The sequence below is a fragment of the Canis aureus genome, chromosome 14 (assembly GCF_053574225.1).
Source record: "Canis aureus isolate CA01 chromosome 14, VMU_Caureus_v.1.0, whole genome shotgun sequence".
In the NCBI taxonomy this organism is placed as follows: domain Eukaryota; kingdom Metazoa; phylum Chordata; class Mammalia; order Carnivora; family Canidae; genus Canis; species Canis aureus.
The window spans coordinates 23,728,151-23,746,575 of NC_135624.1; the positions used below are offsets into that span (position 1 = coordinate 23,728,151).

An 18,425-nucleotide genomic window follows, 5' to 3' on the forward strand; every position below is an offset into this window, starting at 1 on the left:
CACAGTGGTGATATCTAGGGCTCAGTTTGGCTTTGGATTCACCAGGAGATACAGAATACACCAGAGTGTTGCCCTACTGCCTATGAGGAATCTGGGACATTCATTGACACACTCTACTCTTCATCCATTGAGGATAAATCCTGGGGCCTTAGCTCCCCAGAACTTCTCACCTGACCTACACTAGAGCACTCCCATGTGAAAAAGCCTTTAGGTGGAGAGATGAACGCTAGCTCTTAGGGAAGCCATGTGTAGGTAATCACATAGGTGGGCCTAGTTTGGTAGGACTAGAAAGAAAATCGTGTGTGTGTGTGTGTGTGTGTGTGTGTGTGTGTGCATGTTTCTCTACAAAGTGTGAAACTAGCCTATTCTATCTGGGAGGCATCAGTGGAGACCCCCCTTGAGGGGGCTGTGAATTTTAAGTCATTAGGGTTTTCTTTCTCGTCATCTCCTTCCATGAGTCTGCCTCCATGCTAAATCTGAAACATGCCCAGGCTGTATGGCCCATGATAGAATCTCACTGCCTGCTGGGAAGGTTGACTTTTAAGAGCTGGGGTATCCTAATTGCAGTCAACAGGCTTCTTTTGAATGCCTGTGGGGCTTGGGAAAGCAAACTGTGTGGTTGTTATTTGTCCTCCCTGGGATATACAGTATCAAGAAACAAGGCCTACCTTCCATCTCTTTTGTTGCTCCAGATTGCAAATGACATCCTTGTGTGGGATGCATTAAGATCCTTTGTATCCTGGTATCAGCCGGAGGCCTGCTCAGTGTACTCCCTGGCAGCTCTCATTATGAGGAATAATAAGCAACATGTTTCCTTAAGATTTGTTATCTTTTCTCACTCAGCCCCAGCCAATGTGTCTGCTGGGCATTTTCAGGGCCCTGCTTTGCTGCAGGAACATAGAAAGCGAGATAGCAGAGCAGCATTTGTTATGGGATCCCAGCTGTAAGCCTGACATCTGCTGAGTATTCTCTAACTTTCTTTGAACATAATTAAATACAATCACTAGCCTCCCCCTTGGCCTCCCACCATAGACCCCATTAGAAAAGAAGAAGAATCTGACATCAAACCTATGTGGAAAATGCTGAACAATGAGGCTAATTCATCCTCAGTGCATCCATCCGTTTTTGCTGAAGAAGCATTTGAATCGTTATTGTCCTAAAAATTGCTTTTCTTTTCTCTCTTTTTTTCTTTCTTTCTTTCTTTCTTTCTTTCTTTCTTTCTTTCTTTCTTCCTTCCTTCCTTCCTTCCTTCCTTCCTTCCTTCTTCCTTCCTTTCTCCTTCCCTCTCTCCCTACTGCCCTCCCCTTGTTTTCTTTTCCTTCCTTCATTTTTTGGGGGGTGGAGGGGAGCCTACACAGTTCAGAAATCCTTACAGTGTTCTTTTTTTCTCTCTTTCTTACATCCTTTCCTTAAACAAATATTTATCCAGTACATTCTGATACCCATGCAAGATAGACATCTACCCTTAGGAATTTCAAGTCATCATTTAAAATGAGTTCAGAAACACAGAAGTATAGTTAGTGGGAAAGTCACTGTCTGTGGAGTCAGATGTATGTGGGTGTAAATTTCTCCTCAACTATGTGCTGTTATTTTATTCCATGGGGCCTCCTTTCCTTATGTATAAAGTGGTTACTAGTTTGTAACCTCACTGGGTTGTTGGGATGCAGAAACTAGTTAATAAACTCCAGCACATAATGCAACACGTTATAGTTTTCCTTTGTTCTACTTGGCTCAGATGGTCCTTTGAAAAAGGGTGAGACACTCCCTGTGTTCTGAATAAATAAATATTGAAAGAGAATACAGGATGGTGTGTGGCCGGATTAATATATTCCCATACTCAAAAAACAAAACAAAACAAAACAAAAACAAAAACAAAATGTTTCAGAGTCAGGGGGCACTTCTACTCCCTATAGACAAGGAAGCAACTTGAAGCAATATGCCTCAAGTCATACAGCTAGTTGAAGACAGAATTGGCCGAAACCAAGTCTTATGGTTTCTTTTCCAGGCCTCCTTCACTTTCATTGCTCTAGAGTCAAGTTGAAAATAGGAGCAACCAGTCCAAAGTGGAATGGAGTCTATGCTACTCTGTTCCAATCTCTCACACACCAGGACCTATCTGCTACTATTTATTTTCTTTCTAAAAAGTGTTTGTAACACTGTCATAGACATTTTTGTGGTCGAGAAGGTGGATTGCTCACACAGCTGTCACCCTCTTCCTCTTCTGAGGAGGACTTTGTACCACATAGATCTTCATGCTGACAATGATCACTGCTTCTTTTTCTACCGTGTTCTGAAGCTAAAATATTGGTATGGGATTAATACAAGCTGATGGTATGGAAGGGGATGGGTTCTGTTACTTACAACTTACAAACTGTTTGTTAAAAAAGGTAATTGAAAATAAGAAAAATAATCCATAACATATTTGTTTGCATGTCTTTGTATATATACACATCTATGTGAACTCACACATAGACAACACACAGATAGATGGCCACGTATGACTAATATTTTGAAAACTTTTCCATATAGTATTACTAATTTCCCAAACAATTGAAGATTCTCCTATCCCATTACTTTGACTCCATAATAGTCTAATTTGTGACTAAATGAATGTTTATTCAAACAACTCTCTATTGTTGATCATGTAGCTGATTTCCAACATTTTATTATATAAATAACATTTTCATGACCATCCGTAAAACTAGAGTTGTCTTTCTTTCCCCACAGCATGAGTTTTCTCAAAACACTGCATCTATAATGCATTACTTTATAAAGAGCCTGCAAGTAACAAGTCACTCATGTAGTATTACATTTTCTGAAGTATTCTTATTATATTCAATACCTCTCTCACCCTCTCAGGGATCTTTTGAAGAGATAGCTGTTATTAATTCTATTATTTTCAGATGAAGAAACTGAGGATTAAGTTTGACTGGTTTTCTTTTCTTTTTTTTTTAAGATTATTTATTTATTTATTCACGAGAGACACACACAGAGAGAGAGGCAGAGACACAGGCAGAGGGAGAAGCAGGCTCCATGCAGGGAGCTCAACGTGGGACTCGATCCCGGGTCTCCAGGATCACACACTGGGCTGAAGGTGATACTAAACCACTGAGCCACCCAGGCTGCCCTTGACTGGTTTTCTTAAGAGCTAAGCTAGTATATGGCATGTCATTAGAGGTTCTTTTTACCTTAAGGTCTAATACCTTACATCTTTTTTTTCTTCCTCTCTCCCTGCCCATATCCTTGTCCTACCCACCACCATTTTTTTGAGAAAAGAAGTCATTACTCCAGTCCTTGAGAACACTGGAAGAGAAAAGCAAGTAAATTGTTATTTACATTATCTTGTGAAAAATGCAGTTATGATACAATGAAGGAGTGGCTCTTAAATCAAACAGGACTGCTATGCAGAGTTTTCTCGGAAAGGTAAAATTTAAGGTAGAGATACTTGAATCAAACTTCTAATTCTCACTAAAGAGTTTAAAGTACCCTCTAGTCAATTATAACCTCACTTTATCCCCATTTCTTTGAAATTACAGTATTACATTCCAATAAGGCAGAGTTCCTCCCTGTCTTTGGCCATCAACACTTATCCTCAACTTGGCCATACCCATCTTCTTCCATCTGTATGCAATGTGTAGTCTTTTTTCTTTTTTAAGATTTTATTTATTTATTCATGAGAGACACACACAGAGAGAGAGGCAGAACCACAGGCAGAGACAGAAGCAGGCTCCATGCAGGGAGTCCAACATGGGACTCAATCCCAGGTTTCCAGGATCATGCCCTGGACTGAAGGCAGCGCTAAACTGCTGAGCCACCCGGGCTGCCCAATGTGTAGTCTTATGAGCACTTATCCCACTTAATTTAATCTTCCAAAATTTCTATCTCTCTAAATCCTATTCATTACATGGAACCCGCTTCAAGGTTTATGTCTTGCATGAAACCAGAGTCAATTCCTATGGCCATGCTGAGAAATACCAAATTCTCAGAGCATCCTCGAGAAGACTTCATCATGTAAAATTTTCCATTCTCTTACCAGAATTAGACACTAGATTGCACACTAGAATCAGTTATTGTGACTTGGACGAGGGCTACAGAAATATTTGGGTATGGTCACTATCATGCAAAAGTCATTGCAATAGTCCAGGGATAGTACAAGATCCCTGAAATGACCTCTAGATGTGTCCTTTTTATTTTTACATATTTCTGTCCTTGCAGCTTTCTGAGAATGGTGGCTATCAAACTATAATGGTCTTGCACATTAATTTCTTAATCTCCTCAGAGGTTAGAATAGCTTCACAACTGAGACAAAATATCAGAAGGCTGAAGAGATGCCACTCAGAGAGGAGATTGAACAAAGCTAGAGAATGGAAGAATGCCCTTCAAATATACAACAAAGAGGCAGCCTGAGAAGGTGTTGATTGACAAAGAAATCCCCTCAATGGGCTTTGCCTTTGGAAGCCACTTCCCCTGATTCTCAGAGATTTCTGATAATGCTTGGCAACACTGTTGCTGTTGGAAATGGCATTTAGCTTTATGTCAATAGACTTCACTGTAATTAAAATCAATCAAAGCATTCAGGGGATTTGGAGAACTTTACCATCTTGGCACGAGATCAGTGCACTAGAGAAAAGGCATTTTGGTTGATAGCTAAGCCATACTCCTAGAAATATCACTCAAGAACCCAGAATTTTTGGCACTGAAAACAAAAGTACTTAAATATATTGCTGAGGGCAATTTCCATAAACTGAATCTGAGTTACCAGACCATTATGGAGAGCTCAAAGACAGGCAAGTTATGCAGGCCATTAAAGCTAAGTTGGCAGATATAAATAAAAAAATCAGCTCCAGAATGATTTTGTATTCTGGGGAACCTGTCCACACAGAGAAATACATTTAACATTATAATAAATACTTGTATTAGTTATGTCTTACTGCATAACAACCACATTTTTTTTAATTAGGACAATGCACATTTATTATCCCAATGTTTCTGTGGATCAGGAAGCTTACCTGGGTTTTCTGAACGGCTATAATCAGTCAGCTGGGCTGCATTCTCATCAGAAGGAATGGCTGCTGAAAGTCTCCTTCTTACCCCTATGTGAAGATGTTCACATAGGTTTTTAGCAGAATTTATCTTTGTGTTGAAGGACTGATGGCCACATCTTCTGGCTGGCTATGCATTCAAACCTGTTCTCAGCTTCTAGAAGTTACCACAATTCCTTGACATGTGGATTTTTCCAACATGGCCCTTTAATTTGTCAAGATAGCAAGAAGAATCTCTAGTGTTAGTTAATTAGCAAAGTAGAGTCTCATATATTTTAACCCAATCATGAGGGTGATATCAGAGTCATCCCCTTTGCCATATTTTATTGATTAGAAGTAAATCACAAGTCCTTCCCACACTCAAGGAGAGGAGATTGCAAAAAGCTATAAGGAGGCAGGGATCTTGGTTATTCTTTAGATGTGTCTGCCACTATAAGGAATAAAAAACTCATAGCTGTAGGGCTACCAGGTGGCTCAGTTGGTTAAGTGTCTGACTCTTGACTTCAGCTCAGGTCATGATCTCAGGGTCATGAGATTGAGCCCAGTGTTGGGTTTGTACTGGCTGTGGAGCCTGCTTGAGATTCTCTCTCACCCCCTTCTCTTTGACCCTCCCCGCCTGCTCTCTCTCTCTCTAAATGAAACAAAACAAACAAACAAAAAACAAAATAAAAACCTTACAGTTGCATATGGATACACTGAGCTCTAAACCGAGGAGTGGTCTTTAACCCTACACCTTTCTCCGCTGGACTACTACTTCAGTTTCCTAATCTGTCTCTTAGCTCCTAATTTTATCACTGTAAATCATCCTCCAGAGAACAATGTTTTTTAAAGTCCAATTTTGGATTTAATTTCTAATTGGATTTATTTATTTATTTATTTATTTTTTTGGTTTTTTTTAAGATTTTATTTATTTATTTATTTATTTATTTTTAATTTATTTTTTTTTATTGGTGTTCAATTTACTAACATACAGAATAACACCCAGTGCCCGTCACCCATTCACTCCCACCCCCCGCCCTCCTCCCCTTCTACCACCCCTAGTTCGTTTCCCAGAGTTAGCAGTCTTTACGTTCTGTCTCCCTTTCTGATATTTCCCACACATTTCTTCTCCCTTCCCTTATTTTCCCTTTCACTATTATTTATATTCCCCAAATGAATGAGAACATATAATGTTTGTCCTTCTCCGACTGACTTACTTCACTCTAATTGGATTTAAAATCCAATTTTAACATGTTACAGACCTGCTGGGTCCTCCTCCCTCCCCTCTTCCAGCTGCCTCAGGTTAAATCTAGAATGGGTGGAACTACTGAATAGGTACATCTCTCCAGTTTTATTTCTAGCATTTTCAGCTCTGCCTCTTATCACACTTCTTGTAGTTCCTTGCATACAGTATGCTACTTCTCTGAGCATTTGCCTATGGTTACCACTTTCCCTCAAATAATTTCCTCCCTTCCTCTGGTACTTCCTTCATTTGGAAAATTCTAACTTGTTCTTTAAGAAATTTCTGGCTTCACCTCCTGTAAGAAGGATTCTCTATGATTTCCTTGTAGAATATCTCAAATCATTCAATGCTCTGTATCTCTCAACAACTTAGAACTAACCCATTATTTTTTTTTAAGATTTTATTTTTATTTATTCATGAGAGACATAGAGAGAGAGGCAGAGACACAGGCAGAGGGAGAAGCAGGCTCCCTGCAGAGAGCCTGATGTGGGACTCGATGCCAGGACCCCAGGATTACAACCTGAGCAGAAGGCAGATGCTCAACGGCTGAGCCACCTAGTCTTTCCTAATCCACTTTATTATACTGATCATTTTGTTATCCCATCTCTTCCACTTGGCTCCGCACTAATTCAGGGAAAAATCATGTGTTTTTTTCCCCCTTTCAAAGTTCCTGATATTTAGCAATGTCATTTGAATAAATGGATAAATTAACAAAATTGCTCTGGTCAGTAAATATATAATATCAGTTTTGCTCCAAGACTTTTGTGGATTACATTCTTAGATGCAAGTGTTTCATAACTTTAGTAACTGTATCTGTTTCTATTTTATTGTTTGAATTTCACCTATTTTAGAAAAATTTCTAAAAGCTTATGAACATTAGCTTTTTGAAATATAAGTTGCAAATATTCCCCCTTAATTTATTATTTATTTTTGCCTATTACCCATTTGACCCTAGTTTTTAATATTTTATAATGGCAAATATTTTCTGTGATGTTATCTTCTCTGACTGACATAGAAAATTAAATTGTCCATTGAAAGATGAATGGATAAAGAAGCTGTGGTCTATGTATACAATGGAATATTACTCAGCCATTAGAAATGACAAATACCCACCATTTGCCTCGACGTGGATGGAACTGGAGGGTATTATGCTGAGTGAAGTAAGTCAATCGGAGAAGGACAAATGTTATATGGTCTCATTCATTTGGGGAATATAAAAAATAGTGAAAGGGCATAAAGGGGAAAGGAGAGAAAATGAGTGGGAAATATCAGAAAGGGAGACAGAACATGAGAGACTCCTAACTCTGGGAAACGAACAAGGGGTAGTGGAAGGGGAGGTGGGTAGGGGGGTGGGGGTTACTGGGTGATGGGCACTGAAGGGGGCACTTGATGGGATGAGCACTGGGTGATATGCTATATGTTGGCAAATTGAACTCCAATAAAAAAATAATTAATAAAAAAAAGAAAATTAAATTGTTCATGTGCCAAAGTGGAAGAGGGGTATTACTTGTTCTTTGGCTAACACTCATACATACCATATCAGAATAGCCCCAGAAGATGTCGCTTGAATAAATGTACAGCTCACACTCACACTGTCTCACACACATCAGGTATCTAATAAATAGATCAGTAGTTCTGATCCACTATTATTTGCATTGCCATCTATGCCTATAAACATGAACAAATAGAGAAATACAAACTCACCCATGCATATATTCCTATTTCAGAAGCTGAACATCTTTAGGGTTTTTCTGAAACTATTTCTGAAATATATAAAATATATAAAATACATAAATATATGTATATTATGTTATATATATATATTTGTTTTAAGCCATATATACATATACAAAAGTTACAAATACAAAAATTATTTATCATGTCTCACCAGTCAATGATTTATTCAGTTTTCTGGGTTGTTCCCTTGCTAGGGCCACTTGAGGTCACACACATGACCACAGTCATCTGGTTGTCTACCTGGGGCTAGAGGCTCCCACAGGCTTCACTCTCATGTCTGGTGATGAGTGTGGACTGTTGACTTGCCCCTCTGTCCACATGGTGGACAGTGTTTCCTAAGAAGACAAGTACAGATGCTACAAGGCCTCTGGAGACCTTTCTCAGATGCCATACAAAATCACCTCCACTGTAGTCCACTGGTTAAAAGCATATCATGAGGCCAGCCGAAAGTCAAGGGGTAGGAGAACAGACCTCTTATTGGGGTCTGCAAAGAACTGAGGCCTATTTTAACCCACCAAATGTTTACAACTGGGAGGGGCTGCAAAGAACTGAGGCCTATTTTAACCCACCAAATGTTTACAACTGGACAAGAGGCCAAGTCCTATTGGGGTTCCATTCTGTCATTTGAGCAAATATCAGAATATCAGAGGAACTTAAATATAGCCCTGAGTGAGCCAAGGAAATTTTAAGAATATTCTTCTCCTGTTCATTAATCATTATGAAAATATTACATTGTGTTAGGTGCTCCCCACATATAACAGGGAGCACTTGCAAATTTCCTTAGCCTTTACATCCACCAACCTGGTTTCCTTTTAAACCTAACTTCACTTTACGTATAGCTATGTGTACGTTCATATACATAGGAATACATAAACATATATATCATTTACATATAAGCGTGTTGTTATTCACAAACTGTATATAAATATATTTCCATAGTAAAAAATATGTTAAAGTTTCAATCCAACTTCTTTATTGTGATTACATAAGAGAGGAAAGTAATTTATGTAAATATCGCCTGAAAGCCTTTCAAAAATTCCCTATAGCACATTTTTGGCTTCTCCCATCATTTGTTGATATACTGTGTGTGATAAAGACCACACAAGATTTCTAATTGTATATATTTTTTAAAATCACGCATACAAAAAATAAGATAAAAGGCAAGGTTGGAAGCATTTTCTCAAAGTGTCACTTTCAGTAATTTTTCACTCTGGGTTAGATTATAGCAAAAGCATGAAGGGCATCTTTGGGTAAAAATGGCACAGATCGGTATAGGAAGGCTTTGAAATTTGTGACTCTTTTTCTGGAAACTTCAGCATGTGTCTTGCTAACCCTTTATAGTTTAAATTGACCCAGGTCCTGTATCTGGCTTATTTCAACTTCCTGTATTCCTAAACCTAACCTCAAAATACTTTGATCTGCCTATACCTTCTTTCTTAGGAGGCAGGTAAGCAATTCTATTAGGCCAGAGATAATCATAAATTACAATAAGATACAGAATGATGCTAACAGGAGATTAACAAAGAACAGAGACGACTTTTGTGATATAATCATAAGACTTAAAAAGACATTGACAGAGAGTCTGAAAGAATAATGGTGTAAGCAGATCAATGGGTTTTGAGTTGTATACATCACAAACTATATACATATCAGTATATCCAAGATCTTTGTCTAGATTTATCCAGTGCCTAGGACTACAGCTGGTAAACTGGCCTGTGCTACAAGTCCAGCTCACCCTTCTGCTTTTGTAAATCATGTTTTATCGGCACACGCTCACTTGTTAATGTATTCTCTGCTGCAGCTTTCACTCTAAATAGCAGAATTGAGGACATGGACAGAGACCATGTAGTCTGCACAACCTCAAAAATTCCTGTCTCTCTACAGAAAAGTTTGCTGATCCCTGCTCTAGGGTCTTGATTTCCCTGTGGCTAAGTCAATGAGAACAAAAAGTAGAGAATGAAGGCAGGAAATATTTGGGGCTTACTGAGAATAATATTTTTTATCAGAGTATTGTCAAAAGTTTTGGGTTTGAATTTTGGACTCGACGCAAGCTATTTAGCCTTGGATTCTTCCCTTTCCAAAGTCCCTGCTACCCAGAATGAAAGTTCGTTAACATTCTCCAACAGCTTTGTGAATCGCAAATCTGCAGCGCATATGTGAATTATTATTCATCAGAGTAATCATTTAGTATTGTTGACCAATGTACTTCTATTTCTTTAGCCTTCCATAAGCTTTGTAAAATTGCACTTCCCTGTCTTCTGGGAATAAGGTATGACTGCAGAGCTTGCTTAGGCCTATGAAATAGGAATCAAAATGATCTGTGTCATTTTGCAAGAAGAGTCACTTAGTGGGATCTGGGAACATATTAACTAAAAATGAAAAAAATCCAAACTAAGTGTTAAGTCAATAATACCATATTAATAGTGGTTCATTAGTTGTTCCAAATGTACCATAGTTATGGTCAATGTTAATAATAGAGAAAACAGGGTGTAAGGTTTACGTGAACTCTGTCCCATCTTCACAGCTTTTCTGTAAATCACAAACTTCTAAAACAAAAAGTGTTTCTTTTTTTTTTTAAAAGATTATCTTGACAAGAATCCCTAGGGAGTCATATTTTCTCAATAATCAAGCCTTCAATATCAACCAGAGTTTTCAGGGTCATGTCAAAGCTTGGAACAAAATGTTTCATTTGCTGTTCACATATGTATCCATTTTATTAATTCAGGAACGCATCAATTCATTCAAATGAATATTGCTGAATAGCCGCCTTATAACAGACCACATTTCAAACACCAATCTAGACACAGGAGATACGTCGATGAACAGCTCATCAAGTTTCATCAGATTTTATCCTTTCTCATTAATTGAAAAAAAAAATCCTTGGGTCATTCTGAATTATACTTGTTTATCTTCCACTATCATTATTATAGAATATTTCAAGAGTAAAACCCTCAGTTTTTAAAGGGTGTAACAATTGAGTTCAGGGTATTTCTTATATTTCCTTCTTGCCAAAAAGAATGGATATAAATCTCAGCTTGGCCATCTTGGCTCAAAAAGCAGAACACAGAGATCATTGTTTAGAGGTGAAGATGTAATACAGAAGGAGAGAGAGAGAGAGAGAGAGCAGAACAGTGCAACAGGCACAACTCAGTACAATTCCCTGGTGCTAAGTCATTGCCAGCAAACGTCGTTGTTGAATGTATTGAAGACAGAGAGAACCTTCTTAAATTCAGCGAATTTTAAACAAAGACCCAACATAGTTAAAGATAATGAAGACTGAACTTTATTTGATTGCAAACTAGGAGTTGTGCATTTTCCTCAATCCCTGATACGTGCTTGGATGCATAAAAACACCCATGGCAATGCAAAAACAACCAAGGCATAAAGAAATGCAGTAGAATGTGCAAAGTGGTTAAGGGTGTTTCAATTCTCAGGGCTGAGATATTTGCAATTGGTATTCCTCTATATCATTTAGAGTTTGTTTTGGGAACAAACAAGAACACATGTAAGATTAACTTTCTGGTAGGCTTTATAAAAATTCTCAGACCATAGTGGGAAGTTCAGTCAGTCTAAAGGAGGAAAGTCTCTCCATGAAATATTGTGTACATATACAGGCTCGTTGGAACTGATCTGACAGTTTCTTTCAGGGCTGTCATTTAGGTGTGCCGGAGAATCTTCTCTGTGGTTTTGTGTGCATTCTCACAATGGCACAGTCTGGAATTGCTATTTCCATTTAAATGAGGAAATGAGCCCATATGAGTAAATTAAACTGCCAAATATTAGCAAATTAGCATTGGATCCAGATTCAAACCCATCTTCCTAACAAGTATGACCGAAGTTCTGATTATCAAGGTAGGCAAAATTAATTATGATCCCCTATCCCCCTAGAGAAGGCTGTTTTTGCTAGAACTGTATGTGTGTGGTACACCGAACATAAAATACATATATTCTCACCGGTGAAACTGCTCATGATGAGCTGGTTAGGAGCAGGAGAATAGGAGTCTCATTATTTGCTATGGTTTCTCATGAAACACACTAATATTTTTAAGCTGGGATACATGGGGTAGATTTGAGTAGAATGACTAGGTGGCTGGACCAAGAAAAAAACAAAACAAAACAAAACAAACTTTCTTGAGAGATAGCAGCCACAACTGAGTTAGCGGAATGGTGTTGGGGTTATCCAGAGGATATATATTACATATATATTCTTTTTTTTAAGATTTTATTTATTTATGACAGACACACAGAGAGAGAGAGAGAGAGGCAGGGACACAGACAGAGGGAGAAGCAGGCTCCATGCAGGGAGCCTGACATGGGACTCGATCCTGGGTCTCCAGGATCATACCCCGGGCTGAAGGCGGCACTAAACCGCTGAGCCACCTGGGCTGCTCATTACATATATATTCAATCTCATTTCCCCATCTACTACTCATGTTATTCTTTTTCTCCTCCACCTTACTGATTTGGGGGGCATTTTTAATTTATATTGACATATTAAGCATTATGAAGCAGATAGGACACATTTGAATGGCTAAATAATAATGATAAAACAAATACCTGTGTAGCCAATACCCAATCAACAATTTTATGGCCCTCAATCTATCTTCTCTCATCTTTTCCTCCCTGCAAGGGGTAACTCTAATCCTCAATTTTGTCTCAATTATTCCCTTGTGTTTCTCTGTACTTTTACCACCTACTTACATATCTGCACTTAATAAATTATTTAGTTTTGGTTGATTCTGATCCTTTATGTAAGTAGGATAATCATATATGTTTATTTGCCATCGTTATGTGTTTGAGATTCACCCCTGTTGATAATGGAATGAATTCTTGTCTCCTGAGGCTACTACTTCAGCTCATGAGTACTGCAGTTTATTTAGTCATTTAGCTGGGCTGAGCATTTAGTCTTTTCCAGGAGTTTGCTGACAGCGTTGACAATATCTTGGTGCCTGTTGCCCAGGTGCAAGTTTACCTAGGATAAACACCAAAGACAGGAACTGTCGTGTATTATGCCATGAACATGTTCAAATTTACTAGGTAATTTCATTACTCACTCCTCAAACTGTTGTGCTAATTTATGCCCCACTAGCAAGGGATAATAGTCTCATTGCTCCACATCTTCATCAACATTTTATATAATCCAGCTGCATAATTTTATCAAACTGCTCTATGTGAAATATCAGCTTAGTGGTTTTATTTGTGTTTCTCTGATTATACAATTGAGCAACATTCTATAGGTTTATAGTCATATGCATTTCTATTTCCTGAGAAATGCCTTGTTTGTGTCTCTTCTCATTTTATTTTCATTTCTTTCATTTTAATAAATAGGAATTCTTTTTGTATTCTGGACATGAGCTCTTTGTCCATTACATGTGTTAAAAAACATCTTCTTCCTGTGTGTGGCTTATCTTTTTCACTCTCTCCATGGTATCTTTTAATGATTAAGCATTTGTGTTTTTAATTTTAATGTGGTTACGTTTATCAAGTTTCCCCCTTATGTTTTATATTTCTAATGTTCATTATAATTTATTTAAATATCACTTTAGGGGGCTGTTTCTGGCTTGCTGGACTGCGTTCCTCTATCGTATAGGTCATATTTATACCACTGGAGCCTCCTTTAGCTAAGCCTTCAAGTTTTTTCAGTTCATTGCTTCTCAAAAGTTGTCTGGACTTCTCCACTCTCCTGTCTGAACCTCCTTTGTGGGGTATTGACGTCACTAATTGAAAATTACTCTAAATACCCCCAATGTCTAAAGAATCACTGCATGTTGGCTTAAATATCAGCTTCTTTCCAACTCTACCTCATATCCGGTACACTTCCTGAAAGGTCAGGAACATCAGAGTTCTCTTTGCTTGTCAACTGATTGTAGTCTGAAATCACAGCAATCAGGCTCTGTGAGTACCTTCCTCTCATCTGGGCAGGAATACTGTATTTTAAAAAAAAGACAGGTTTTCTTTCTAATCCCACCCAGAGATACATTCTTTTTTGTAGCCAGATACACATCAAGATGAATCATTTGCTCTGATTTTTAAACACACTTGAAGGAATTGTTTACCTTAAAAATGGTACAATTAAAGATCTTTTTAGGTTTCTCTTCAGCCATGCAATATGGCTCTTGGCCCAGGCTTGTTCCTAACCACAAGATCTCCTACCAAACAATAGATGCACAGATATATTTGCAAGCCTTACAAAAGATACGGATAATCTTCTAAATACTTTTTCCTTTGTGATGAAGTGAAAAGCAATAGTCTGGAAAAATTTTTGGATTGTAATTCAGAAGATGTGTATCATAACCATAACTCTCATAGTAAGAACACTCCCTGTGCCTTAGTTTCCACATCTGTCAAATGAGGGTATTGAACTAACAGTTTCAAAATTTTTCTTTATTTTTCAAAAAAGATTATTTATTTATTCATGAGAGACACACAGAGAGAGGCAGAGACATAGGCAGAGGGAGAAGCAGGCTCCCTATAGGGAGCCCGATGTGGGACTCGATCCTAGGACCCCGGGAACACACCCTGAGCCCAAGGCAGATGCTCAACTGCTGAGCCACCCAGGCATCCCACTTTCAAAATCTTTCATTGTTGGTTTTGTTTAAAATATATATTCATTGTTTTAACACTGCTTCTAGAAGTAAAGACCCCACATTTTCAAATAGTCAGGATTTGTCCTCTTTATTGGTTAAGCAGATTAATTGCTGGATGAGGTAGTAAAGCCCTTCAAACCTTGATACTTTGGGGTAGGGCTGGAGGCAGTTCACCAGATTGGCTAAACATAACTGGACATAGTATCTTATTCCAGACACTGACCTCATTTGCCACTGTGGAAGGAAACAACCTTAATTCTGTCCAGCTGTATTTTCCAGCCATATTTTCATTGTCAGTGAACTCAGACAAAACTCAGTATTACTTTCAATATAAGTTGGTCTTGATTATACATTGGTATGCCAAATTTCAGATTCACTCCCAAAGAGGAAAGAATTTCCATTAAAACGTGTTTGATTTTAGACATTTTCAAGAGATCTTTTCTTCCTCCCCTCCCCCACAGGTTTATAAAAGAAATTCTGAAATACAAGATAAAAAGATAATCCTAAAGTCCTCTTTGAATGTGCAAAATATAGTGTGAATTCACATGTGAATGCTTACTACAATGGAGTAAGAATGTCAATAGTTGTTCTGGTCATTCATCTAAATGTTTTATTGAAGATCAGTTTATGAGAAATGTGTCAGGCTAACTCTTGTCCCAGTTCTCATGAAACTAATGGGAGAGAAAGACTATGGAATAGTTTTAGTAGGCATTATTGCTCAATCTAGAGATATATGAGAAATATAACTTCATTGTGTATCTATAGCTTAATATACTTTTCTAAGTTCCCACTCTGCTGAAGGAAAATGGCCTCAGTTCTCCTGAGGGTTTTATGTCTTTAGAGTTATGTCAGTGATTGTGGGTCATTGTGGGGTCACCATTATGGTCCTCAGCCCTGGTCTAGGATCACCATTGTCTGAGCTTTGTGGTCCCTTTGGTTCTTATAGTTTTCTCTGTTGCTTCTGTGCTGTTTGGGGCAGAGTCAAATTTTATTAGAATTTATATTTGTCTAGTCATCCCGTACAACCATCTTTTCCATTGGGTCTTTCTTGTTCCCCAGCAGATCTGCCAGGAAGTGGTGTTCTGACATCTCTTCCTCCCATTGCTCTCTTTCCCTCACACAAGGCCTGTGTGGTAGGTAGGGTGGCTGGAATTTCTTTCTAGTCTTGGACAAACTTTCCTCACTTCCTGCTTCCAGTAAGACACCTGTCCTCTGAAGAGATTACATTTAAAACAGATCTCAAGATAAGAATCTAGTCATTCAGAATGAGAGGAAACCATTTTTCAAGTAGATCCAGCAAGGTTTGTTTGTATTTGGAGAACTATTCTAAATATATTACTTCCACTATTCTCTGTATTAACTCCATGAAATAAGCACTTCTGACTTAATCAATAAAAATTAAAGTCTGTATTGTGAAGTAATGTCCCAAAGTCCTCAGCTTATAATTACAAAATAACTATTATTTTAACTGTGATACTTCCTAGGACTGAAAAGAAAATATGTGAGATGGGATAAATTGGGGTACCTGTCTTTGGAGAAGAAGAAGAGATTCCCTGAGAATAGATGTATAAGTGAATCGCAAAGAATGAAGAAGAAGCAGTTGAGTGAAAAGTTAAAAGAAAAGCTTCAGGTTATGAGGACATTGTATGTGAAAACCCCTATATGATAAAAAGGTGAACTGTTTGATGAATCAAATGAAGACTAGAGTTCTAATACCGAATATGAGGGTGGCAGTGCCCCAACAGGAGCCTAAAGAAAGAAGGAACAGAGATGTTGCCTAACCTCAAGAATCAGAATCAGGATTTGCAACTTCAGATTGTCTTATGGTTACTTTATTATACGATACTAACTTCACCATAGAGAAAAAAAAAAAAAGAGGAAGAAAGATAAAAAGGCCCATGTTAGTTTCTGCTTGCTTCTGTGACAAATTCCCACAAACTTAGTGGCTTAAAACAACACATATTTATCTTATAGTTTTTGAGGTCAGAAGTCCAAAATTGTGTCTTATGGGATTAAAATCAGAGTGTCAGCAAGACTGCCTTCCTTTGGGAGGCTCCAGCAGAGAATCCATTCTTTGCTCTTTCCTGCCTATAAAGGCTGCCTGCACTCCCTGGTTCATGGACCCCTTCCAGTAATGACACTATTCTCTGATTCCATCCTTTTTTCATCTCCTTCTCTGACTCTGAGCCTCCTGTTCTCTCTTTTATAAGAGCTCTTGTGATTGCATTTGGCTCACCCAAATAATCCAGAATAACTTCTCCATTTTAAGATCTTTAGCCTCATCACATCCACAAAGTCCCTTTAACCATGTAAGGTAACATTCACAGATCCAGGATTATTAGCCTACAGATATCTCTGAAGGACCATTAAAATGATTTAAATAGGTACAAAGATTTTAGAAAGATTAGTAAGGGTTGTTTTGTACTTTTTATAGAACCAAATAGATTACACCGTATTGGCATAATATTAAATAGTAAACAAATGGAGTACCAGAACAGTATTTAGTGGTAAAATAAAAAAATGGACTAGAATAGATAACAATGAACTAGATCCTATTTTACATAACAAGTAACTAAAATATAAAGAAAATATAAAAATTGAAATGGGCTAAATAATTTGAAGTCTGATGAGGGACATTCATTTTTTTTTCTCCTACAAGTGAAACTATTCAGAGGGATGAGATGGTATCAGATGAGAATTATCTACTCTTTTATGAAAGAAAGAATCCATATAGAAGAGTGACAGCTGATTTAGAGATGTGTTAGTTATCTTCTCTTTGCCCTTGCAGATCTACTTTCTACCTTTTCCCACTCTGATCTCTATCCCAGAAATCTGACCTTCATGGGCTACATTGGAGAATGCCCTTGCCCCCTGACTTCTGGTTGGGCTAATACAATAAAAGCAATTTCAGAGAGCAATTTTTAGGGTTGGTGAATCTATTCTCCCTGGCCCCTTCTCTGTGAAGTGAGGTTGCTGCAGACTAACTCATCCCTGCATCAAAGGCAGCTCTTCCTAAAAACCTCTCTCCTATTGGTTTCTCCTCATTATTCTCTTCCTCCATTCCATTGGGGCAGCCCTGTTTGTTGTGGCTCCCTACACTCTACTCACAGCTTTGTTAATTTTGTTAAAGCTTCTTCAGATAATCTTATTTTGTAAAAGTCCATCTGTTTCTTGCTGGGGCTCTCACTGATGCAGTATGTCAGAAAGAACCATGCAACCAAACACATATGTAAAGAAAAGAAAACTGTGAGAAGAATAGGTGATACATGGTAGAGTGCAGGAAGCGCTTGCAACTTGGAAGCAGATAAAATAGAAAGGGGAAATAAACATGAGCAGAAACAGGAGTGTCAGGTAAAAGTTCATACCTGAGAAGAGTCAAACCCATTTCTCACCTCCTCACACAGGATGCTAGCAGGCAGTCTATTCTTACCCATTCATCAGGAGACTTACATGTAAGAAAATATATGAAAGCAAAATTTACATAATTTTTTTCCAGATATTTGAGTACCCATAAGATTAATTTCATGTGTACCTGTTCTAAGTAAGGTACTGTAGGATGTGCTTTAGCAAAAGGGGGGAAGAAGAAATAAACAAAAGTAATCAAAGAAGACAGGGGATCTGTAGGAGAGTAAGAAGAGTAAAAAGATGTCCCAAGATGACATCTATATCACTACATCAGAAAGCATCTGGTTCTTGGTGGAGCAGAATGGAAGTCTCCAAGAAATGAAAGATAATTGTTTATGTGCTCTCTTAGCCTTACTTGGAAGGTTCACATTTGTTCTTACTTTAACATAAATAAGAATAGACAACTATATATTAAGATATTGATTTTCCATG

The 18,425-nt window shown here is 37.9% G+C and overlaps 1 pseudogene; it reads right to left on the bottom strand.

The window, feature by feature from the left end:
- The window catches only part of LOC144283833 (metalloendopeptidase OMA1, mitochondrial-like), a 46,414-nt pseudogene extending 32,499 nt beyond the window's left edge, over positions 1–13,915 (bottom strand).
- Between the last annotated feature and the right edge of the window lie 4,510 nt (positions 13,916–18,425).